This window comes from Micropterus dolomieu, linkage group LG21 (assembly GCF_021292245.1).
Source record: "Micropterus dolomieu isolate WLL.071019.BEF.003 ecotype Adirondacks linkage group LG21, ASM2129224v1, whole genome shotgun sequence".
NCBI classification, from domain to species: Eukaryota; Metazoa; Chordata; class Actinopteri; order Centrarchiformes; family Centrarchidae; genus Micropterus; species Micropterus dolomieu.
This window is the reverse complement of record NC_060170.1, coordinates 16,322,605-16,349,360: the sequence shown is the minus strand read 5'-3', so window position 1 is coordinate 16,349,360 and position 26,756 is coordinate 16,322,605. Positions and strand designations below refer to the sequence as shown.

The 26,756-nt window shown below is 40.0% G+C and overlaps 1 protein-coding gene across 8 annotated transcripts in view; it reads left to right on the top strand.

Moving 5' to 3' along the window:
- The window catches only part of gpat2 (glycerol-3-phosphate acyltransferase 2, mitochondrial), a 170,596-nt gene that overhangs the window by 71,708 nt on the left and 72,132 nt on the right, over positions 1-26,756 (top strand). The window contains exons 1-2 of one of the 8 annotated variants that reach the window (XM_046035168.1): positions 4,927-5,034; positions 5,222-5,380. The exons of 6 other annotated variants lie outside the window; for them this stretch is intronic. The gene's annotated coding sequence lies outside the window, so the exon portion shown is untranslated. Of the gene's footprint in view, positions 1-4,926; positions 5,035-5,221; positions 5,381-23,508; positions 23,531-26,756 lie in introns of those variants that run through there. One more of the 8 variants, XM_046035169.1, reaches the window with a different exon arrangement.

The following is a 26,756-nucleotide window of genomic DNA, read 5'->3' as shown; positions in this document are numbered from 1 at the left end:
TGCCCCCCCATCCCCGTGTCTGCCCCCCTGTCCGGCCCGGTGACAAATCAATACATAATTAAATAAATAATAAAACAGACAAAGGAGTATTTTAATACTCTCTTGTTAAAGTAAAATCTGTCTGGCACAATATGGTATCCAGGTCATTATACTCTGATCCGCTGTTGGGTACCGTCAAAGAGATATTTTATGGCGATATCGTACCAAATACGTTTACCCGCCAATGTTGCGGGTAGCCTTCCAACATTTAGTCGCCAAACACAATCTACCCGCATTTGGCGCTTGGCGGGTGTTAATTTCCACCCCTGGTTACATGACAGCTGCTGTTATAAGAGCAGTGGAGTTAACGTCAGGTCTTTGAAGGAGTGGGCAATGTGTGTTCGTAGCGAATGAGTAGTGGAGCAAATGAGAGAGAGCGACCGTCAGAAAGTGACGATGGAAAGAACATGAACATACACTGTAGGGAAAATATTTATAGATAACCAAAATACCAGACTTACTTTTCAATGAATTGTCCAGCCCTAGCTGGCGACTCGCATCATGGAGGTAAACTCGTCGTATGTCAGCATGCAGCCAGTCAAGAACAAAAAATATGATTTTTAAAAAAGACAGACAATGTATCTAGAAATAGATAGAATAAACCTTTCTGTGATTACACTGAAACAAAATACATTTTAGTCCTGTCCAGTTTGATTAAGAAATATATAAATTCATACAACTGCTTTCATACAAGGACAACGAAAAATAGTAGTCACATATTCATTTTAGGTTTTCTGTAATACAGTGCAACACCATCCTCCAGCCTTGACGGTTGTCCCTAAAATGGGATGTGAAAGTGAATGACACATTGATTTTGTTTCATATTAAAATTTGCAACAGTGTTGACAACTGTCAAAAGGCTTTAGGCTATAGAAGCACCCAGTCAATAAGATGCCAGGCTTACAACAGGAAGCCTTAAAATAGTGTATGCTTGGTAGAATTAACTCAAATGCTGCAGCCAAACAACAAATTGACAGCTTAATAAAAGCCATAAGCTGACATGGCTAAAACTGTTTCTGGCAGGTTCTACTTAATAGACTGAATTAAATTGTGATTTTGAGTAAACAACCCAAAGCATTCTACACTTTTTGACTTATTTGTCAAGTATTTTCAGCTGTTAAGGTAAGAGGTAAAATTGGGATGCTGTTATTACCGTATATCACAGATGTAAACAAGACAAGTTCATGCAGTATTTAAACAACAAAAAACAATTATTTAAAAAATATATGGGTTATGTGGCCAAAAATGTTATCACAGTAAAACATTTCATATCATTCTGTATTGATAATTATCACGATAAATATCAAATCATTATTTATTTCAAATTTAAATGCTGAAATTTACTCCTGAGTGAAAGTTGAAGAAACCAGATGTTTAATTGTGGTTTTAAACTTTTCTTTGTGGTCAAAATGTGACAAACACTTGCCAAACAGTGGATCACTTAAAAAATATGGTGTTTTTTGAAAATTAAACCATGTAAACCTATTCTGGTACAACCACTAAATGACCTGTGACCCTGTACGCAGGATAAGCGGTTGACGATGGATGGATGGATGGAACCTGAATATGAGCTTAATATGACCACTATAACAAATCTGAGGTAAAACTTTCAAAACAATTATGATAAAATATTTTTTCAAACTAAGTAAAATCATTTTTCAATCCCTTTTCCTCAACAAATTAGATATCTTAATAGAAAAATAAAATGCCAATTCATTTGTGATTAAAATTGAATCAAACTGAACATTTATTTAACATCTGTTATATTGCTGTCCAGGAATATATTGCTATTATTGTCATTGTTTATTTGCCACCCCTACTTTGAATTATTCAGTGTGTTGCTGTATTAGATGATGTATTAGTGGGTTCTTTTTCACACCTATTTGGGAAATGAATGAATGTGAGAAAGAAAAGTAAATGCTACAAGGCACACTGATATACTGCAAGTCATGAAATGGACAAAACACTGTTTAACAATCATTTCCTTTCTCTAAGTTATTGTTCTCTTAGTTACCAGAGTAAAAGTTTGAAGCAGACAACATAAAACATGAAATATAAACCTAACCTATTATCCTAATTGTCTGGGAGCCTTTTGGAGTAAGACTATTAGAGAAATGCATTTTTCTAGTCCCACCAATTACAAGAACATGATGTTTAGAGTTGAAGAGGGCTCTTAATCAATCAAAACAAAATACGTTCTCAACCTGCCACCAAATACATTTCATTTTGCAGGGCACAGCACTTCACGATGCATTATTGTGTGACAAAAAATGCTTTGTGTATAGAAAAGGTAAACAGCGGTTTATTTATTTGGACGGGTCAGAGGAGGTCTCTGAACAAATGGAATAGAAGTTCAAAGAACCAGATGCTTGTTCAAACAGTGAAATGGGGTTGCGTATAAAATCCACTCTACCGTTGCATTGTATCGGCTTTCACTGCCCCGATGGCTCATGTTTTCCATCAAGAGTAAATTGTATGCATTTGCCACGTGTTCACGTTCGTGTTAGTGTCTTCGTGTCGACACGGTAATTGAACATAGCTCAACTTTTGCTGGAATGCAAAGTCAGTAGGAGTGCAGACGAAAACAGCCCTGCGTTTTAAACAATGCAAGGGGCTGTTGGTGGGTGTGTGTTGCTTCAGGTACTGGTGAGATATGATTGGCAGTGTTGGTAACACATCCATGAAACTTTAAGCCTGTCAGACACCAACACTGCACGGAGGTGTATGATACTATGAGATAGGCTTTTACAACCCTGGGAAGATATGACAGTGTGGCAAATAATATCTACCAGAAATGTGCATTTACACTTTGAGATTGATTAGCCATCACTCCCATCAATCCAGCTGGGTAAATATACACAAATAAACACCCACTGACATGATGAAGACGATAAAGCTTCAGAAGAACTGGAATAACACAGTAGTAAAATCAGGAAACCCCTACTGGCAATGGTAAGGAAGAAATAAATGTTTCTAACTATAGTGAAGGGGGAAATGACGACAAAGCGACAAAGGTGTCACAAAATGTTTCTTATGTCACTGGGAACTGTTAAGTGTTTTTTCTTTAAGATTAATTGATTTTTGTCAATTGATGTGGTTGAGAACTACAAAAAAGTACAAACCTCCATATTTAGTGTGGTTAAAGGTTATTTGGCTTGTCAAATCACACTAGGGCTAGACGATTTCACCTAAAATCAAAATCCTGATTAATTGAACATTTTACCTCAATTATTGAACGGTTATTTTGTTTTTGAATGTTTTTTTGCCCTCAGTTCATTGACAAGGTTTGTACTGCAAATATGCTCAATTATAAAGCTGGGTTTATTTATTTTTAGGGCTGGGCTCGTTAACCTGTTATCGTGTTAGTGTTAAATTAATTAATGAGTTAACAATTTATCTTACGTTAACGCAGTTTTTCTCACTGGTTCTGAATACACATACAGTCAAATGTCAAATCATGGGTCACAGGAGGAACTTAAGTTAAAATTGTAGGCTACATAACTTAACCTGATAGGCCTACATCTAATTTGCCGGGATGCTCTTTCATCAAAAACTGTGGTCTGCAACATTAAAGCCAGTTTACCCCACTGCAACTGTGTGAGACGGTGTATTTTTTCAGCAGTCCCGTTATGGCGATTGTTATAGGCTAACTAAGTGATTACCAAAACTCTATTTTTAACTTTTTTATGGCAAGGCTAGCAGACCCAAGTGCAGGACTAAGAAAGGGAGGAGTTAGATAAGAGGATGATTTATTGCAGGTTAAAAGGATCAGATATTGAGCAGGTGAAGACTGAGGCAGAGTGAAAATAGATGCGTGCCGAACCCGGTTAGTGGCTGCTGTACAGAGCAGGGGGAACCGTAGCTGAGAGTCCAGAGTGAGAGAGTCTGATCCGAGGAGGTCTAGAGCCGAATCCGGGAATAGTTTAGCTGGGCGGGGGTCCAGATGGAGAGCAGACGGGATGAGCGGTGTTTCCAGAAGCGGAACTAAATCTAACACGTTATTATGCAAAATTCACTTTTAACTTTTATTAAATCCTACTAAATGCTCTTCTTATACAATTGGCCTAATGTAATTATTTAGATGTGTTCATTATGTTGTTTGTTTCCAGCCTACAGTTTACAGATTAATTTTAAAATGAAGGAAGTTTGACTGTTTTGATCTGTGAAGAAATTAAGCAATTGTAAAATTAATAAAACGCCATAACTTCCACACTACTGCTGTCATCACACAGTTTAAAGTGTTCTCACCGTAGACTGTATATAAGAAATGGACGTAGTCATCGTGACGTCACCTGTTGGTTTGTGGACCACCGTTTTGAAGCCTCGAGTTTGGCCGATAGGGCGCCACCATGTCGAGTTTTTGCAACAAGGAAGTGCCCGGAAGTGACGATACGGCGGAGCTCACGGCCGTGTGCGGAGCTAGCTAGCTTAGCTTGCTTAGCTAGGTGCAACTGTAACTCACGTTAACTGTCATTTTAACAGAGCTGATAACTTTGTCTAGCGAACAACAGCCTTTAAATGTACTCACCAAAGAAAGTGAACAGCCAACTCCTAATAAGCTTTTTCAGTGGTGCTGGTTAAATTTACACAGTTCCGAGGGTACGAGTCGGCTCTAGCCTGATTGACAGGTCGCCATGGTAACGACTTGTCAATCATAGATAATCCGGCCCTGAAACATACTCTGATTTGTGGTCAATATTAAAATAAATGGGACCGGCTTCATATTGTAGGGGGGAGCAATAATCGAATCTCAAAATTGAAAATCGAATGTGTACCCATCGGTCGAATATTCGGGTCCAGCCCTAGAAAATGGATGCTCTCTTTCTTGGTATTATCGTGGAAAAGTGTTTGCCTGAGGGATACACCCTGAACTCCTTTTCATTGCAGTGGTTACACATTTACAAGAGGGATACTCTGCTGTCGGGACTTCTCCTGAAAGCAACTTCATCCAGCGCCCAGCACCTGATAAGACACCAGATAGTGCTCAAGCGCAGGGTGCGAACTACTGCTCCCCTTGACTTCTTATCAAGGGGAGCATTCTTAGCTCCCTTTGATAAGACATCAGCTCCCCTAAAAGCATGATTTGTGATATTTTGGTCTCTAAAATGACAGCATGCTTTTATTGACATTAAAATTCTATATTTCTCTATCATTTATTTTATCTCTATCTGACTGTCCACAGCGAGCCAGTCGCTCCGCGATCTCCTGTCCCTGGTCTGCCCCCCTCCCTCTCACGGTTCGTAATCATTGGCTGGATGAATATTAAGCATAATCCATGCACTACTGCAGCTTGGGGCTCTCCACAGCGCCACGCAACTTACCCCTCATGGAGAAAAGAAAGGTCAGGTCGCAAACACAGTTGCAGCTGTTGTGTGAAGTGTAATTGTAGCAAAATGGCTACTGATGATGATTATTATTATTATTATTATTATTATTATAATAAGACACTTTCACAGTTAGCCCCAGGCCTCCATGCTTGCAGCTATTAATGATTCAGCAGTAAGAATCAGTCTGTTCCCCCTGCTGGTCCCTGCTAAAACAAATGAGTTATTAAAATCCAGTAAATAACTGAATTAAAATTAATTAATTTATCACTGAGATGAAAATGTGTCTTAGACAACTTTTATAGAGGTTAAATCCCCAAACAAGACACAAAAGAGGATGGAATACTAAATCATGTGTGTTAACTCAGCAGGGACAATATTAAAGTTGATCTACAAGAGTAACTTATTTAAAAGCAATAAAGAATGCCTGAGAGCTTTACTGCATTATATTCCAGTCTATTATATGTTGAATTGTCACCTTTCACCTCAATTTTGTGTGTTGTTTCCCTGTATATAAAAATAGTTTCTACCATGAATTGGAGCAGAATAGCCTAATGATCATCAACAATTATCAGGGCGAATAGCCAACATCTTCTTGATGGGGTTGGTAAGGGACCTGGAAAATGGGTAGGGGGCCGCTGGCCCAAAAAAGGTTGAGAACCACTGGTTTAAAAGGAATACTGCTGCTAAAATCACCTTATTTTACCTAAGTGTTTGCAAACCACATGTTATTGCACTTTTGTGTAAATAACATTACATTTAAATTAACAGTGTACAATACACTTCTTTAGAATTCATTATTCAGTTTTGCGCATAACAATGCGATTAATCACAAGAAAATCATGCAATTAATCGCAATTAAAAATTTTAATTGTTGCCCAGCTCAACTTATTTAAAAGAAAACGATTATCTAAATGTTAATTGATAAAGTAATGTTGTCGTCCGCATTACGGAGACACTGTTCCCCTATATTTGGCACATTACCGCTGCTGAATAATGACCGCTGCTACTAAAATTTCACTCGTCAATGGGGAATTACTAATTTTCACCCACTGTGCGAGCACGGCAAGACATGGTTTGCTAACTTCCTCTCCTCATTCATCAAAGGACATCTAAGTTACGTGACAACTGCTGTTATAAGAGCAGCGGAATGTGTGCAAGTGAGTGGTGGAGCGAATGAGAGAGAGGGAGTGGCAAAAAGTGACAGCGACAGTTAGAAAGGCTGCTTAACACAGAGCCAACACAGTTGAAGTCAGTTTTACACGTCAAAAATGTAATATCGGAATAAACCAGACATCATCACAACTTTGTCAATGCAGCATGCGATAAATTAGAGATTTCTTCTTTCACATTGGTGTCCAGATCGATTTGCATGTATTGTGTGTTAATGGTTTAAATAAATTTGTTATTGGGGCCGATTCCCTGTGAGTGTCCCTGGCTGATAAAGCCCTCAGGGTTGCTTGTTGCCAGCAAATAGACCAGGCATGCTAGAACCCTGTCAGACAGAGCCAAGTCTCCGAGCACTGCCAGCTCTGCTGAGCACTGCCTGCTGTCAGACAGTGCAGAATGATAACTACCAGAATGAGCATTAATATGCAGGATCCACCAATCAGGACGGTGCAGCTGGTATACAAATCGGCATTCCTGAGTGGATGACTGCACCACTAGCTATATTTGACAGTATTGGATTCTGTGATGTTTCACTGTAGTAAAACCTTATTAGTGCTTTGCAGGTTACAGCATGTAAACCAGCTGAATTTATTTAGGTATTTTTAATATGACAAATGGATGAAAGGTCATGGTTGCGCTTAATTACGCCATTCTCGCCAACACACACCATGTGGTGTTAAAGGCCTCAGTGTCCATGTGTGTCTCAGAGAGGCAGCGCTCTACAGTGCAATTATTTCTCTCGTATAGGCCCCTAAAAATACATATATGCAAACTGACGTTTGGGAAGACGACAGGGAAAAGGCCATTTAGCTACATTGGTTGTCTTTTGTTGAAACATGTTAAACTGATAAAGTCGATGCGCTCGTCAGTGTCACTTTTTGTGAACAGACCAATGACAGCCTGGTCATGCATAACAAACTAATTTTTATGAATGAATGGTTATCATTGTTAACAAGTTAGTACTTAGCACTTAGAACACTTTAGAGACTAACCACCAATGTAGACCATTTTTCTTGCACAAAGATTTAATGAATGAAAACAATCCTCAAAATTCTGTTTTGTCCAACTTTAATTATTGATACACTAGTGGTAATCTATAGATATAGATTTGACCATAACATTATGACCACTGACAGGTGAATTGCACTGACTCGTAATCATGGCACCTGTCAGTGGGTTGCGATGTACTGGATTAGGCAGCAAGTGAACATTTTGTACTTAAAGTTGATGTTTCAGAAGCGGAATAGGGGTGCAACAACTAATCGACGTAGTCGACAAAAATCGATTATTACATTCGTTGCCAACGAATTTAATAATCGATTCGGTCATGACGTCATCGGGCCGTACCGACACCGTCAGCTTAACGGACTAAAGCGATGTGAACAGTAAAGTTACTAAAACAACATCAGCGCTGCAGAAACACCTTCACCACCTAAAACCTCCAGAGAGTGGAAGCACTTCACTCTTCACTCAGCCAAAAAGGTTGTTAACTGCAGCGTCTGCAAAGCTGAGCTTTCCTGGAAACGCCGGAGCATCTGAAGAGGAGGCGCGTAACGTTCTTACTCTGTGGATGAAGACTCCTCTCGGTAAGCTAGTTAGCGAGCTAGGTAGCGAGCTAGCTTCCCATTAAAGCCGTGTTACTTCACGCTATGAGCTCTAACGTTTTCTATACAGTTTGCCTTGGACAATTTGATTGATTTTTACTTGCGCTGAGTAGCACATTTATGATACATAACGGCCGTGTTCATATTCCAGATGCGCCCTGACTTTACAATCATAAACGATGCATAGCTCATGGCGACGTTCCCAGCTGGAGAATGTGTTGCTGCCGAGAAAGCAAGATTAGACAACACCGGACAATTTCACACTTTTTAAAGAAGAGAAAACGGTTCTCCTGTCATTGCGTGATGCGACAGCTAATCCGTCCCAAACTCCCTTAAAAAAAAGAGTTTTGTGAATTGTTATGAGTTAGGGGAAAATATATAAACGTTGTGAAAAGCTATCTACTATAAAATTGTTAATTAATAATTATTATAATAATTATTTACCCGATCAATCTCAATCATGCGGCAACCTCTGGGTCTGAAGGTGAAACCATGCAGACGGAACTTAAAACTGCGTTCTCTCTAACAGCCAGCAGTGGCCCCTTTCAGCAGGAAAATACTCCCTGCCACAAAATGGTTCACGAATGGTTTCATGAACACGACGAGTTCCAGGTTTTGACTTGGCCTCCAAATTCCCCACATCTTATTCCAATCGAGCATCTGTGGGATGTGCTGGACAAACAAGTCCCATTAATGGAAGCCCCACCTCACAAATTTGTCAGATACCACAATACACCTTCAGAGGTCTAGTGAAGTCTTTATATTTAAGTCAGTGTTTTCCCTTTGTCATTTATTGTCTTTTGTCTTCATCTTCGTCTCCTATTAAGCGTCTGTTGACTGTCTCTTTGGATTTTGCCTGTGTCTGTTTTATTGGTTTTTTTTTATTTGGATTCTTGGATCTTTCCTGCACCCTGTGGATGTGTTTGCCTCATGTTTGGACTGCTCTTTTGTTTTTTGACCCTGGCTTGCCTCCTTTTGTTTCTTTATTAATAAATTCACCAAAAAGACTTGCTCTGCCTGGTATTGTGCGTCTAGGTTTAAATGCTTGTTTTTCCTGTGTCTGTACTAAGCAAACATGACAGGATAGTGCATCTGCAGTAGACAGAAGTAGATTTAGCCAGAGCCAGAACGCCAATGCCATTGTGCAAATATGTGCTCCTTCTAGCCAGCCTCCTCCTAAAATAAACACATTCCCCTGATTCTATTTTACTGAAGCGATTGTTGTAAATATTGTTCAGTAATCTTGTTTACATTAAGTTTGGTATGGGTGGTGCTGGTGTATCGTGTATCCGTCCCTGGTTCAATAAGTCCCACAAGCTGCAATGTGACAATCACAGTTTTCTATTATAAGTGTTTTAACTCACCACTTTGATGACTGATCAGTATATTAAAAAGTTATGTCAATAATTTAAGGCCGACTCCGTGTGTCCAAATACTAGTCTTCCAATGACATAGTCCTCCTCCTGGTTTTCACATCATAATTGCACCCGAGGAAAAGGAACACACACGAAGTATAAATATGTATGTAATAAACTGTTTCTTAATAAACTCTAAAAACAATAATAAAATAATAAACCTTTCAATGCTCTCCTAAATTTCTTTGTGTGCTTCTAACATTTTTCATTTTCGAAGCACATGTACTCCTTGGGGAAGGCTAGTGAAGGGCCCTGCAACGGTGTATGTTTGTGCCATCGCAAAGGAAATATTCCAGCTCTACAACTCCTGGGTTAATTGCTTTCAAGGCCACACGTGATAATATGATGTTTTCAGGAGTTAATATGTGTTCAAGGCCACTTGATACCAGAGTCTCTGTAGACTTCACACAACTTTTTATAAGTTTTCAGCATAAAAAAACCCTCCAATGCTGGCCCTGATGTCAGGATTCTGTTGAAAGTATCCTGTACGAGAGGGTCATTCATGCAAAATTTATAGTGCACTTCCTATTCTCTTTGGCACTGTAGAACAAGATGCAGGGATATAAAGCATATCTGTCATGGAACCTCTGTCCAGGATAGGGCCAGGCTGAGTGTCTACTAAATATTAACGATGACTTTATTACTCAAAGCTTCTACAGATTATTTAATCGATGCATCGTTTAAGAAGTACTTTGGCTTGGTGGCGATGATGCAAAGAACTTGCGTCAGTTCTTTTTAGTTATCCAATTAATCGATTTAAATGATGAATCGTTTCAGCCCTAGATCAATGAAACGGGTGCAAAATAAAGACCAGATATGGACCCTTTTTCTTGTTCAGGGTACCTGCGGGGTATTAAAGTCTTAAATTTCATATTCCAAAAATAAGTCCTTAAAGGTAGTAAATTTCATTTTCAAAGGTCTTAAATTTTTCCAAACTGTGTTTGGAGTGTTCGCAGTGCACAAGCTCTGGCATCCTAGCTCTGGCATGATTTAGTCAGTTGTTGGGAAAGAAAACAAAACGTCTCTGATGTGCTGCTAACGTTAGCTGGTCGCCTCAGAATGGGCAAGTGACTGAAGTTCAGAAGGCCAGAGATATGGACAAGTTGCCGGACGAGTCTGGTAGTGGTGCTGAGTTTAGCATAACAAGCGGAGCGGCGTGTGAGTCAGTCACAGTATGGGGACTGACTCAGTGGAACAGTGGAGCTGGAAGACCCGCCTGCAGGTTACTGGTCAGAGAATGCTGGAACAGCAATGGAGAGACCGTTGTATATGAGATGAGGACGGTGTCTGTGCGCCACTGTTGTAGGGTAACGTTATGTGAATGGAAATGGATGTGCTGATCACCGGGACAGGAAAAAACAAACTGGAGCCCACTGTCCCTGCTGCTTTCAAGCCAATACTATATAATACTTATTTTCAAGAAGCCTTTAGATGCAAAAACGGAACAGGATGAATAATTACTGAAGCAACTGGCATTTACGTTACCTTATCTAGCCAAGGTGTAACTAATTGTAACAACTCATACGGCACAATTTCTTTAGTAATTTTGGTTTCACACCATAAGAGTTCTTGGTGCGACAAATATTGTATTCATTTCATAGGTGTCATGTACATTGGGGACATGTCTCCGTCACTTTTTTCTAAGCATTTGTTAAATATGTTCTAAAAAATGGCTTGCAACAAGAAACAGGCTGCTGATTACTGCATTATATTCCGTTTGAATTAATAGTCACCTGAATTTTCTGTTTCACTTTATATAAATAAAGACATTTCCACCATAAATTGGTGGAGAAAATGTCTCCAGAATGCAGGAAATTAATGCTCAAAATTTTCATGAGGACCCCCAGACCCCCATTTATATATTTTAGCATTGAAGATTTCATCAAAATGGTGTTAAAATATCATCCTGTCTTGTTCTTGTGAACCCAATATTGTGAATTATGCATTTGAGCTAAGTGTATCGTCACACCCCTAATCTGAACCCCTATGTCTCCACCTCTTTTCAACACAAAGTGACATCCTTGACTCATTTCATGTCATCAGAGTACTTGGTATGAGTGGTCAATCTCAGACAAATCAATGAGGTTAACAAAAAGGAAATTACTTATGAAATGTTGATCACAAAGAGGCAAGAAGATTGTAAAGTGCATTCATGCACAACACTGTATGGACACACTATGCGCTGTCAAACTTATGATTTTATTTGTGGAAGACTGTGACTAGTATGTATTTGCGTCCTGGTAGTTGTTGTATGACAAACCATTTGCATTTACAGTTGTGTTCAATGTGATCAGTGGTCAGAATGCGTCCCTGACCACCTCTGGAAGTGGTTTGGCTGATCAGACTGGATTTTTGTGTCTGCAAAGAAAGACTGGGAGAGCTAAGATAAAGTTTCCTGAAGTGTGTGGATGCTAGTTGACTGAATAAAATCTGTGTATAATGGGATCAAATTTAAATGTGAGGATTTAAAAGTTTTATCTTAGGCCAGCCAAAGAGAACCTTCCCCAAAGTTGTTGATGAATAAGAGTGAAAATCAAAGAGGTAAGATTATAATACAGTATTTAAAATGTTGTTAAGCCGATTATTTATTCATACAACCTGTGCTATTTGCTGTTCAGGTTTCCTGATGACTAGTTTGCTACCCTCCCCTATACCGTTTGTGCTTTCATCCTACAGTGTCATTCTTCTTCTTCACACATTAGACAAATCAGGGTTATCGACTGAGGAAAAAACACAGTGGTTGCACCTCACTTGTAAACCTGCATAATACTGCATTGTATGTTAAGGATTTCAAATTTTAAGGGGGTTTGCTAAGGAATATGTCTGAATATTTTTCATGTCAAATCTAGGGCTGCAGCTAACAATTATTTTAGTATTTGAAGCTTCTAATAGATTATTTCAACGATTCATCGATGTGTTCCACCCCTATGCACGTTTATAGGTGATAGATATTTATTAGTCCTTTTTCGGAAATTCATAGTGTGTCATACAGCAAACATCAGACCAACAACCAGACAGCTGCAAGTTATACAAGCTACAAGTTATACTAAAGGCTCGTGCAGACTACACGACTTTCAGCGTTGGCCGATGGCCGTGCCGTTCACACTACACAACTTGCCGTATTGTGATGGCAGTCTTGAAGGCGTTGTGGCGTTCACACTACGTGACTGATCGGTGACAGGGGGTCACACACTACACGAGCTGACAGCGGCAGTGTCACCGGATGCTGGTCTGCAAACCACGTTTTGTCAGGAAAACACACATGAAATGTGAAACAGAAAATGAGCGATCCTGCACACGAAAACGCTGTTTATTATAAAGAGAGCAATTATAAAGACAAAGAATCTGGGTGAAGGGATGGATTAGCACACGCAGGTAGCAGGGATTATCTGAGGTACAGAGAGAGCTGGAGGTGAGTTAAAAGGTGCAGCTCCCTGACACCCAGTTAACTCTTGACTGTGAGGTTACAACTCACGGCCCAAAAAGGAGAACAAAAAACGCACGTGTGCACATTTTCAGCTGAGGACTGCGACTTACTTTGGCTTCAACTCAACAATCAATCATGATTTCAGTTAAATGCTGAAGCTGCTGTTACTGTTACCTTGTCTGTTGCCGAGGCAACGAGTTTCGTTTTACGGTGGATGGACGTTGACATTAGTTATTTTCCTTAGCTTTAAATGATCCCATAGTTTGGACACTTCTTCTTTGTCCCTCGCTATTTTCTCTCTCTTCCTCCTTTGCAAACGGCACCATTATTATCAAGTCGTGTTCACAGTGTAAGCGTGATGTGTGACAGTAATGTCCGTGTGAAACACTGTGCTGTATGGTTATATGGATTAAAAGAAGCATTGATGCAAAGAAATTGCATCGAGGAATTTTATTAATCGATTTTATCGATTTAATTGAATCGTTTCAGCCCTAGTCAAAAATCTAGTCATTGAATACCATTAAAATAAAAACTTGCGTCCCATTTTAACAGAAAGCTAGACCTGATTCCTGGGCTGTGCTGTTGTCACGTATTCCATAAACAAACTTCAACTTTTAAGAACTCTTAAAACAAGTGTTTGCTCCACAAAATCAATTTCACTTGTAATCTCTGTTAAACCCTCATGTTGTGCTTGCATTCTGAGCGACATGCTGATCAGTTCACGATAAGAGTGCTGTGCATAAATCAACTGATGGATTCGCCGATAGACAAGTACACTGTATAATATATTGTTCTAAACTCTTGGGTTCCCAGAGTGAATGCCCCAAGCCATACATCCAGTCGCATTGTTGCCAGACAAGAACCAACAAAATTTACATGTTGTGCTGCAAACAATCGCTCCCCATAAAATTAACTTGTAGCCTGGTTGAACACACTTGTGTCTCCGCAGCCAGTGGATTGATTATGCTAACTAAACAGCCAGAAGTCATCAATCCTCAAATATGTCACAGCCCTACAATTAAAACAACTTCCACAGTCAATAAAATATAGCACAGAGCAGGGCTGGAACCCTGCCAGTACTAGTCAGCAGATGTCAAGAGAGTGAAACACTGCTATTATCAAAGTAAACACTCTTTGCCTGAGAAGTCTTTTGAGAGTGACTGTGTGTGTAAGTGAGAGAGAAAGACAGAGAGAGCACGAGTGAGACCATAAGACCTTGTGCATGATCTACAGAAAGTGAGTCAATATTGCCCGGGGGGCCATACTAGCTTGGTTCCCCATGGTATTTGTGTATATCGCCTTTTTATAATCTAATTTTATAAGCCGTGCACCCTGTCAGTCTCTACCAGAGCACAGAAAAAATTAAATAAATAAATGTGAGTTTACAACTTGCATCTGCACCACTGGGCCTTGACTCTATAGGGGAATTAGCAGACAGAGATGCATTTAAGCTGTTGAACTGTGTTGTGTTTATGTAGGCCTGTCAAGTTAACTACTTTTTTTGTACGATATATTGTCCAAACATTAAATGCTGTAAACAGTGTAATTGTCATTTTGAGACCAGTCATTTGCATCACATTTCATCGTGGTCATTTGCATAAAGCATTGGGGTTGTGTCAGTCGCAGCAAGGGAGAGATAAGGTAGATAGAGAAATCTTTAGCTAAGTAATCACAACCTCACTATAGAAGCATTGTGTATTTTGAATAAAAAGTTTTTCTATTTAAATCTATAACTATTTACATATTTAAGATAAGATAAAGGAACATCCTATTCGAGAGATCTGGAGAAAGTGAGAGAGAAGCTCAGTCCTGCCAGAGAGGGCAGGACCCCGGCGCTGTTGGCAGAAGATCTGAGGACAGTTATTATTTCTGTTGTTTTTATAATATTTCTTGCCTTTTCCAGGATTGTCTGAATAGGTCACTAAATTTGTCGCTAGTCGCTTTTTAGAAATTAAGCCACTAAGAGTGTCTGAAGAGTTGCTAAATCTAGCGAGAAAGTATGCAATTTGGCAACACTGTAGTGTGTGTGTGTGAGCGCTGCCTGAGCCACGCCCACGGTGAAACAAAAAGTTTCAGCATAGTATTTTTTTCTTTTTTTTTTGGTTCATTTTGCTTAGGTGCTATTAAAGTCTTAATATTGGTAGGGAAAACCCCCGCTGTTTGTTCTGGCATCGTGTTGGCTTAAATGTTGGTGACATTATTATGTAAACAAACACGTTTAAACACAACCGGCAAAATCGAGCTCAGCGAAAGTCAATTCGAAGTTGAAAATATACTTATTTGACAGGCCTGTATTTGTGTTTATTTACCAGAGTGTGACTGAGAATTGAACAGTGGGTGAAGGTAACTGTTGTAAGATTAGCAGCGTTTAAGTCTGAGTGTCACACTAATGAGTTGGAATTGCATCTTTACTGTAGAGGAAATGTGACTCATATCTAGGCCCGGGTGATGAGCTGAAGCTGAATAACATTTTCAGTGCTGTCTCTATAGCATAGTTCAGTCTCTTTAAACTGCCTGATAGAATTGTGTTGCTCTAACCATTTTAGTTTCTATATAAAATGCACCATAATGTCAAATGTTTGAAGTAGATTCGTTTACGTTCATAATGCAGAGGCAGCCCACTATCTCATACTCTAATCTAGTGCTCCTCACCTCTCATTATAGAGGAAAATCTTTATTTAAATACAATCCAAATAAATCAATTATCTGTAGAGGCATGCAGGTACTGAGGTATTGTAGTTGTAAAAGATATTTCACAGACTGATGGTTGTATTTTGTAACTGCAGTTATCTGATGTGACACGCGAATCCCGCTAACTCTGGAGTGTTATGGTTGCAGCAGGTTAAGCAAGGTAGCCCACATCTCCTTGTCCCCAACCATCTCTTTGGTGTATCCCGAGGCCTTGTGAAAGTATAATCCCTCTTGCATATTCAGGGTCTGCCCCTGGGTCTGTATGAAATATCTTCAAAGAAAAGCATTTGGGACGTATTCTGATCAGCATTTATAAATAAACAGGATTTCGGCTGCATTTACAAAATATTTTAAGGCTATGAGTAGCTCTTAACTGGCGAATGTAGTAGTGACTCCTGCAAATAATGGCTAACATTAGAAATAATTCACTTTTAGTCATTTACAAAGCACCAGATCCCAAAGTTGTTGTGTGTTTTTTTTTTTTGTTTGTTTTTTTTCCAATTTGGAGAAAGTGTATGTGGCAACCCAGGGAAAATGTTGTGCATTTTCAGAGCCCTCCCAACTTGTGCGGCTGCTCCAAGCGCTGAACTTCTCTCTGAACTTTTCAAAAAGCTGCTGGCAACCATTCATATATTAAGTGGGGCGGGACTTGTCACCCTGGTAGCAAAAAAAGGAGGAAAAGCTTGTCCTGCCTTTTCTGGTCATGTCTGTTTATCCTGAGCTTTGATATGTCAGACAGAAACATAACAGAGACAGAAAATCCCATTTGTGTGATCAGATCGGCCGGAAACTGAATGCTGCTGGTGAGTGTTGTGCTTTCGTCATCCTAAATCTTGTAAGTTTGTTGTTAGCTATATAGTCAACCCTCTTATAACTAGTGATTTTTTTCTCTCATTGCACACACACTTCATCCCACTACTCCCTAGTGCCCTGCCAGTGTCTTTCTGTTTATGGACAGTAATGGGCCTAAGTCACAAATGTTTAGTAATAAAATGCTTCATGACTATCACTAGAGTGCTGAATTAAGAGCTCATCCTAATTAAACCAACCAAACCACCAACAAAAAATAAGGCGTGTCCATCACCAAAAATAAATACCAGTTTCCGTCAACACTTAGTGGTTGATGAAAGCGTCAGTATAATAAACTTGACATTGTTGGTAAGTGTCCAGGCTGAGCCCATGAATCCTGTAGCCTGCAGTGTCTGAGGCTGCTGTTTGAAAGTCATCACTCATTGGGGGGCCGTGTTTGTGCCTGTAGGCTGTTGCTCCTCACGCACACATCAATCCTCATACTCATCACATTCATCCATGTTGGCAGACAAAGTGTTTCTATGCTGTTTAAATTACGCTCATTCTATTGCTCAAATAAATAGTGTCAAGTAATTGTGAATGTCATCTAGTGTTTCCCCTATATGTATTCAGGAGCTCCTCTGCTGAATCATGACCGCCGCTGCTAAAATTTCCCACAATCATTAAACTATGCGCTACAAATGTTTTCACTCGCACTGTCCGAGTACAGCAATACTCATACTAATGCTTGGCTAACTTCCTCTCCTCACATCTATGTGACAGGTGCTGTTATAAGAGCAACGTAACTCCGAATCGGGAGGTGCGTAGCGAGTGTTGGCCGAGCGGCAGAAAGTGATGGTGAACGCAAGCGGAGGAAAATATTCTGGCAGTAAATGTACTGTGTCGGTTACAGTGGGTCAGTTACTCAAGACCAAGAAAAGTCTGTCTGTTGTTTCCCCAGCTGCTGGAAAAGTGAAGCCTGTTAGCGCTAGCTAACATCTCCCCTCCCCTTCAGACTGCGCAGCTGAGCAGGGAAGCTTCTACAGTAGGCTGCTATGTAACTTAACATTAGCTCAATTTATAGAAAGTAACTGGTAGCTGTATTTTATTACTGCCTACTTGTCCAATGTTGAGAACATCAGTTACGATCTGAGAGTAAACTGGCATAGCCTACAGCTAGGGATGAAGCGATTACCGGTTTTACGGTAAACCATGGTAAAATTCCCGACGATTATTATTACCGTACACATTTTAATTACCATGATAACCGGATATGGTTAACCGTGCTACTATAATCTCACGGCGAACACTGTCCAGCCACTCCCAGAAGGTGCATGCGCAGAATGCAACGTGGGTTTGTTTGGCAAAAAAAACACGGGGGAAGACAACGCTGCAGAGATTTTTCAGTCACTCTGAAGTCCGGTCGTATTTTAATTTTTATGAGAGCGCTGAGGGAAACTTGATTGAAGAAAATGACCTTATAGTGAACAGAGGGTGAGTTAACTTTTAGCTTTGGTTTGTCTCTCTGACTTGCTAACAGCGTGTGACCTGAAGCTCTGTGTTGCTGCTCGTCAAAACACTACACGTTGTTCTGCTGCTGTGTGCATCGTTTGTCGGCAGAGTCTATTCGACCACTGCACATAACATGTTACGCAGTTTAGTCAACTAAACAGCATATCTAGAAACGCTACAAACTCCTCTGTATTTATGTCAGTTGTTGGACTCAATGCAGTTACTATCACTGTCTTCTAAAGACTTATTTGTTTTCATGTAATTGTGCACGGGGTCATTGTATTACCTATTTAATATAAAATCTTGATAATGCACACTTGATGATTTTCATATGTTTACAAAATGTATGTGCAAAACAAAATGGCAATTGTATTTGTAGTTTTCAATCTAAAACTTGTTGAAATGGTTTCAGTGTGTGTATCAGTACATTTTAATCTTTTTCGGCACATTTTTCAATACTGTTATAATACTGATAACCGTGATCATTTTGGTCACTATAATCGTGATATGAAATTTTCATACTGTTTCATCCCTACCTACAGCTCTGTCCTGTAGCCTACAGACAGGTATCTTAAACTATTTTTCAGGTGAGTCTGAAAATGTGGTTGTTAGGAAAAGAAGGGATGGTGCTGACCATGGAAGAGCTGAGGTTAGTATAGCAAATTAGTGATGCAAACTAGTCCTTTTTAAGCTAATGAGGAAACGTTTCTCTTCGGATTTGAATGTGCAAATAAAATGCACCTGAGAAGGGAGGTCATTTCTCATGTTGCCTATTTTTTTTATTTTAATGTCTATACAGATAAATGTCAAAGGCTGTTAAATGAAGACACAAAAGGCAAACATGAACAGTCGTATCTATAATGATTCTGAGGTCATAGTAACAGGGTTTTCCTGCCGTTATGGCTTAGGGGTTATGCCCAGAACATGCTGTGCCATAAATGTAAAATCACTGTGGAGCATCACAACCAACTAAATTACTTTCCCCAAATCTATAGGTTGTAGTTCCTCCCCAGTAGACTGATCTTTGGGTGTTATTTATTATCTGCTCTAGCTTTTCCAACTATTTGTTCAGAGATATGGTGAAAATAAAGGCCCGAGATGACCCCCAAACCCCCTCGACCACGACCACCACCAAAGAGCAATGATGCTGAGACATGTTGTGTTGGAGTTTTGTATTCAGACAAAAATTTTGCTTCACCTCCGCTGCTACAACTCCATCCTAGGGGAAACACTGGTCATCTGTATTTTTACCTCCCGGTATTGCATTTATATGATGATTTCACCTAGGCAGACTGGTCCTATCAGGAAATCCACAATTGTAAAGTAAATTTCCTTGTTCATGCAGCAGAACATTGTCTATAAAGCAATACGATCAACCTTGCCTTTACATTCTTAAGTATACACATGTATACTTAATAAGAACGAATAGCCATGTTTTCATCTAATTGTCATGCGAATTTTAAGCGTACTTTTGAAATGTCGCCAAAGAAAAAGACACTGCGAAACGTGCGTTTCCATCAGCTGGTTTAGAGCAAATAAAACGGGCTGCGGCAAGCGTAGTTACGTCAGTAGTTGGTGTTACACATGGCTGTAATAAACAAGATGTATGGGTTCCTAACCAGAAACAAAACCAGTCGCATGAACCTGATGGCCATTTATCTTAGAAAAATTGAGAGAGGCCAGTGGGTTTGAAACTTACTGGCCCCAAGACAATTTTTACTGTCCCTCCCTCCAAAATTTATTTATCAGTGTTACAACAAAACCAAAGACGTGTAAGTTATGTCATTCTGTTAACATGTTTAATTGTTTATTAAATACATCCTGGATATAAAAAAAATAAAGTAAAATGTAGTCACAGTTTAGTTGTTAACTTTTTTATAATTTTAACTAACAGACTCAGACATGACGTGCTCTCTCTCTTGCTGACAGCAATTTAATTTAAAAAAAATGTACACAGAGCTGCGGATACAAGTCACCTCTGTCCTTACTGACAGGTCGCCATGGTAGCAACATGTCAATCACAAGGCAGTCCCACCCTAAAGCATATGCTGCTTTCTGGTCTATTTCCACCCAAATAGGACCATAATTTACTAAATAAACATCATTTTGTGTTGAAGACTTGAAACTAGTGACCGAGACCATAAACTCATGAAAGTGTTTACTGAGGTAATAATTCAGATGAGAAGTTGCATCATTTTACTATTTATTCTAATGGAACCGGACTTCTATTTGCAACCAGCGGACTCGCCCCCTGCTGGCCGTTGTAGAGAATGCAGTTTTAAGTTCCGTCAGTATGGTTTCACTGTCAGACCCAGAGGTTGCCGATTGATTGAGATGAGAGAAATCACATTTGACAATCAATTGTCACGTCACTACAACTGTTAATTAGCCAACGGTGTGCGCCAAAAGCTTCCAAACAACTGCAGGATGTTGAGTTTCTAAGGCAATTATTTTTGTTTTATTAATAGCCTACTAATGTTTTTGTACTGGCCCGATTGGGCCAGTGAGTTGCTAGTTCAACAGTCCCGATGTTACTTTTTACTGGCCCTGGGCCATTGGGCCACCGTTATTGTTGGGCCCTGACATGTGTGGTTGTTTTCAGCTGCTCGGTTTAGGACGTTCTGTGGGTGATTTTCTACATGACAGAATCGGTTTTGATGACATGTCAAAGGTCAGCAAACTCATGTGTCAAGTCATGTCTCCTCATCTTACTGGTTTAATGTGGCTAAACCAGCCCTTTCTTTCTCACCATTCTTCTCTTGCAGTAATATTCTATGATCTTAATCCACATACTTTTGCTATGCTCATTTTCTAAAAGAAATACCAATAAGATTGTTTGTTGTCAGACACTTTATATAGACATATGTTGGCTGCAGCCTGTGTCCAGTGCCCTGCACGTTCAGTTAATAAAGACACATGTCAACAGCTTTGATTTAATGAGGAAAGCGATTAAGAGAAGAATTTTAACAAATCCTGTAAAACTTCAACAAATTGCCGCCTACCTCCTTTACTGGCCTAGTGTGGGAACACGTTTTGACAAATAAACGCCTGCCTTAATTAAACGCCTGGTCTGGTTTTTATAGAAGTTCTTTGGATGTGTAAAACCTCTTAAACCTCGCGGGGTCGCCCGCTTTAGCTGCTTCTAAGCTGCTTAGATTTAGTTAATACAAACATTAATGTTTAAACGTATGATCAATATGTCAGTATGGACACGCTGAACATTGTTAGATCGGTTAGATTCTCCACAATACCACTGTTAAGTTCATTTAACGGAAACAACAAGACCCAAATTCTAATTCTTCTAGATTTACCGGTGTAACCTGCATGGCTACAAGAGAGGAAAAGTTTAAAAAAGTGCTGACTCAGGTTAATTTTGAAGTGCTCGTTAAGTCCGAATGTGTTCATAGTAGTTTCAGTCTTGTGCAAAAAGAATTAAAGGCCTGTCCCAAATAAAGGCAGGGTCAATTCAGTGATTTTTAGCAAATAAAAGCCCGGGCTATTATTCAAAGTTTTACGTTATGCTACACCCTGTCCCAACCAAAAAACGTGGTGGATTTAAGGTTGTCAAATGTTGTCAAAAACCATTTTAAACTGTCTTGGATATGCCTTCGATGTCATGCCTATCAGACCCAAGGTGAGCCTGTCAAACGACTTCTACTTATCTTTTATCCCTCTTTATCTTTCATCAGCAGTTGTTTCCTGCTTCTGTATCCTCTGACTTTGACTTTAAAGACCAGTTGCTCCATGATCCCTGGAGGCTGCTTAAAGATGAGTGGTGTCTGCATTACAGTTCAGTGGCTCAAGGGAGTAAGTTTTGTTTCAACATCGGAGGGTGGACACATTAAGTGGAGTTCTGAACGTCCACCCCCCAAAAACTTTTCTGTACAAATTTCTGCCTTTTGTGATCAATTTATAGTGGAAATGTATTTTATTTATGTAAAGGGAAACACGAAATTCAGGTGACAATTAAAAATCTGAAAATACACTACTCAAAAAAATAAAGGGAACACTAAAATAACACATCCTAGATCTGAATGAATTAAATAATCTCATTAAATACTCCTTTCTTTACATAGTTGAATGTGCTGACAACAAAATCTCATAAAAAGTATCAATGGATGAAATTTATCAACCCATGGAGGTCTGGATTTGGAGTCACACTCAAAATCAAAGTGTGTGTGGCCTCCACGTGCCTGTATGACCTCCCTACAACATCTGGGCATGCTCCTGATGAGGTGGCAGATGGTCTCCTGAGGGATCTCCTCCCAGACCTGGACTAAAGCATCCGCCAACTCCTGGACAGTCTGTGGATTCAGGTCTGGGGATCGGGCGGGCCAGTTCATAACATCAATGCCTTCCTCTTGCAGGAACTGCTGACACACTCCAGCCACATGAGGTCTAGCATTGTCTTGCATTAGGAAGAACCCAGGGCCAACCGCACCAGCATATGGTCTCACAAGGGGTCTGAGGATCTCATCTCGGTACCTAATGGCAGTCAGGCTACCTCTGGCGAGCACATGGAGGGCTGTGCGGCCCCCCAAAGAAATGCCACCCCACACCATTACTGACCCACCGCCAAACCGGGCATGCCGGAGGATGTTGCAGGCAGCAGAACGTTCTCCACGGCGTCTCCAGACTCTGTCACGTCTGTCACATGTGCTCAGTGTGAAATGCTTTCATCTGTGAAGAGCACAGGGCGCCAGTGGCGAATTTGCCAATCTTGGTGTTCTTTCTTTCTTTGGCAAATGCCAAACGTCCTGCACGGTGTTGGGCTGTAAGCACAACCCCCACCTGTGGACGTTGGGCCCTCATACCACCCTCATGGAGTCTGTTTCTGACCGTTTGAGCAGACACATGCACATTTGTGGCCTGCTGGAGGTCATTTTGCAGGGCTCTGGCAGTGCTCCTCCTTGCACAAAGGCGGAGGTAGCGGTCCTGCTGCTGGGTTGTTGCCCTCCTACGGCCTCCTCCACATCTCCTGATGTACTGGCCTGTCTCCTGGTAGCGCCTCCATGCTCTGGACACTACGCTGACAGACACAGCAAATCTTCTTACCACAGCTCGCATTGATGTGCCATCCTGGATGAGCTGCACTACCTGAGCCACTTGTGTGGGCTGTAGACTTCGTCTCATGCTACCACTAGAGTGAGAGCACTGCCAGCATTCAAAAGTGACCAAAACATCAGCCAGGAAGCATAGGAACTGAGAAGTGGTCTGTGGTCACCACCTGCAGAACCACTCCTTTATTGGGGGTGTCTTGCTAATTGCCTATAATTTCCACCTGTTGTCTATTCCATTTGCACAACAGCATGTGAAATTGATTGTCAATCAGTGTTGCTTCCTAAGTGGACAGTTTGATTTCACAGGAGTGTGATTGACTTGGAGTTACATTGTGTTGTTTCCTTTATTTTTTTTGAGCAGTGTATAATTGAGCCATTCTGTGTTACTTTCAGATACGTCTTCTCCTGCAGATCAACTGTTTAACATCATCCCAGCTCATTCAACACATGTACGCATGATATAGTCTACCCTTCTCTTCTGTGGCTTTTGTTTGATGAGGTAACCTCTTTAAATGTGCATGTGGCACCTTTTCACTTTCAGTGATATATGATTTCATTTATAAATCCCTGGACTTTAATAGCCCTTGTGTTTCAGCAAGTTTTTCTTTAATGTTCAAAACTTTATGCATATTCAAAATCTATCCCACAGTGCAAGCATTTTTTTTTTTTACAACTAAACTCACTATAGACCTTTAAATTTGACGACATTCTTTTTTAAATTTTGTGTTGAAAAACGAGGTGGGAGCAAGTCTGACAGAGTTGGCCAATGTGTGTGAGTGCGGGGTGGCCACGTCAACTTCACTCGCTTTTGTTCGTAAGAAGTCAACCAACCTTTTCAGCGTACCCTCTTGGATCCGCGGTGTCTCACTGCGGTCCTCATGTGAACAGGCAGACAGACAGGCGCTCCGCGAGTAAACACCAGCCGCTCTATGGGTGGTAACCATGGCAGTTACTTCTGAGCGGTGCTGTATTTTCTCTATAGGCAAGAAAACATTAAAATATATCTTACAGAAATTATTGAAAGACAGCTGTTTTTTGCAGGCTATAGGAGATCTTTTTGGATGCCTAATAGGCCTAATTACTTTCATTGTTGTAGTTTATGTTCAAGTTCACTGTGTGTGTGTGTGTGTGTGTGTGTGACTTTTTTATACTTTTGATATGATGGATGCTTGTATATAAGGAAAACCATTTGAGCAAACTCTGTATATCCCATTCTCTTTTTTGAAAGTGTAGGCTAATTGTTTTTTGTGTCTACCCTTGTACATTTGTGTGCGCTAAGCTTGGTGTAGGCTGTTTCTCGGGGTGCACCCATAGCCACCTTGAAAACTATTAAAGTGTTACTTTAATGGTCAGACCCAAATGTTTGTATTTTGTAATGTGGATCAGTTTCTTCCCAGGTGAACATAGTGGTCAGATATATACCTAATTCGGTACCGGTTACAGCAGCAAATAGGATTAGTCCACAAAATGAGTGGTCTGGTGGTTCTTGGCCTGTATTATTGTGCTAGATTTAGCAATAACACAAACACAAACTGTATCTACTGCACTAGATGTGGTCCACAAGATGTGGAGAAAACCAAGTTTGCTGAGGCAACTGGCACTGCACAGTTTTAACACAACACCTTAGTGAAGCACAACAGCAGCTTAAAACATACATTTTGTCAAGACAGATACAGTTAAAATGGGGAACATGCGAAAAATTGTATTCCAGGTTGATTTAAGGTGTACGCGCCTGTGCCCCTAAAATTTTCAGTTAGGGTCTACGGTGCTCCTAGTAAGGTAAGTTAGTCTGGAGCATAGACTGTATAACACAATGGACATAGTGTGTGAGCTGGCTGTCACTCCCGGATAACCAAAAATGGGCAAAGAGGTGGTACGTGGGTGGAGCTGAGGTGACTGGTTGCTGAAACCATTCCCGCCTAGTTTGACACGACCGAGTTAACTCAGGCTAAGGAGCTAATGCTATATGCTACTCTGCGTTAGCAGAAGTAGCTTTTACCCAGAGGTAAAACATATCACCACACAGTCCATCTAAGATGTTGTCAGATTCATATAGCACATAGTGGAGTTAATTTACTTAACAAACTGAGCAGAAAAAGAGCTAATTATTGGTCCTGGTGAAAGCTATAGACTGCACAAAAGTCAGTTTTTCAGATTTCTTCACAGATAAACGTGCTTTCAATTAGACTCTGTGTCACTACATTTAACCTTTGCTTCAAAAAACAAACAAAAAAGGACTTTTCTACCTTGATTCCATTGCCAAGGTATAACACACAGAGAAATGGCAAAATTGATTCATTTATTGATATTTGTATACCAAACCAGTTCAAGGCAAAGAAGTCAAACGATAGTGTAGTTTTATACTCATTGGTTATTGCTTACATGTTCATTTGCAAATGCTTCAGGACGTGAAAGAGAAGTTCTTACCTTTTAATGTGCATCCTTCGCTTGTGACGGTACAATACTGTATATCACTGTTAGTGTGGAGTTGGGCCATTCCTGGAAAAATGAGTATTTGGCTTAGTCAACCATTACATGATTTAATAAAACGTAACAACTCACTAATTGTGTATTTATAAGTGATCTAGCAAAGATGTGGACATTGGACATCTATTGACTAAGATTTTGAAAAAGGACTCATATGATATTGAAAGACAACTCCTCAAGAGTGTGTTCTGATTGATACTGCATTGGGTCAATGATGTGTGTATCCTCAGGGCTCAATGTTAAATTTTTTTGCAACTGGGCCAGTGGGTTTGAAACTTACTGGCCCGAAGACAATTTTTACTGTCCCTCCTTCCAAAAGTGTTTAATCGTTTATTAAATACATCCTGGATATAGAAAAACAAAACAAAAATGTAATCAGTTAAAATTATAAAAAGGTTAACAAAACAGTTTACTTTTAAAACAAAACATACTAACAGACTCAAACATGACGTGCTCTCCTGCTGACAGCAATTTATGAAAAATGTACACAGAAGCGGACACGAGTCGCCTTTATCCTGATGAACAGGTTGCCATGGTAGCGACCTGTCAATCACAAGGTAGTCCCATCCAAAATCGTACGCTGCATTATTGTCTATTTTCCCCTAAATAGGACAGTAATTTACTCAATGAACATCATGATGTGTTGAAGAAGACTTGAAACTAGCGAATGAGACTATAAACTCATTTAAAAGTGTTTACTGAGGTAATAAATCAGCTAAGAAGTAGCAACATTTTACCATTATTTCTAATGGAACTCGCCCCCTGCTGGCCGTTAGAGAGAATGCAGCTTTAAGTTCAGTCTGCATGGATTCACTTTCGACCCAGAGGTTGCAGCATGATTGAGATTAGAGAAATAACATTTGACAACCTCTCGTCACGTAACTACAACTCTGGATTGGACATCGGTGCGCGCCAAGAGCTGCAAAACAACTGCAGGATGTTGAGTTTATTGCTAGACTTAAGTATTATAGATGATGTTGTGCACCCAACAGTTCATTTGGGTGTTTGTGAGACTACTATGTTATGGCCCGGTTCAGAGGCTACAGCAAATAGAGGAAACCACACTTAAGGGTTTACTAGAAAAGGAGTTTTATTAACAAAAGTAATTTAACAAATTATTTTAAAGCTTAACAAATGTGGCTGGCTATACATAGTGCCAGGTTAACTTAAACAAAGAGCAACACGGCATGGTGCTGGGGACCAGTAAGAAGCAAACAGTCAAGTCCACAACAATCAGA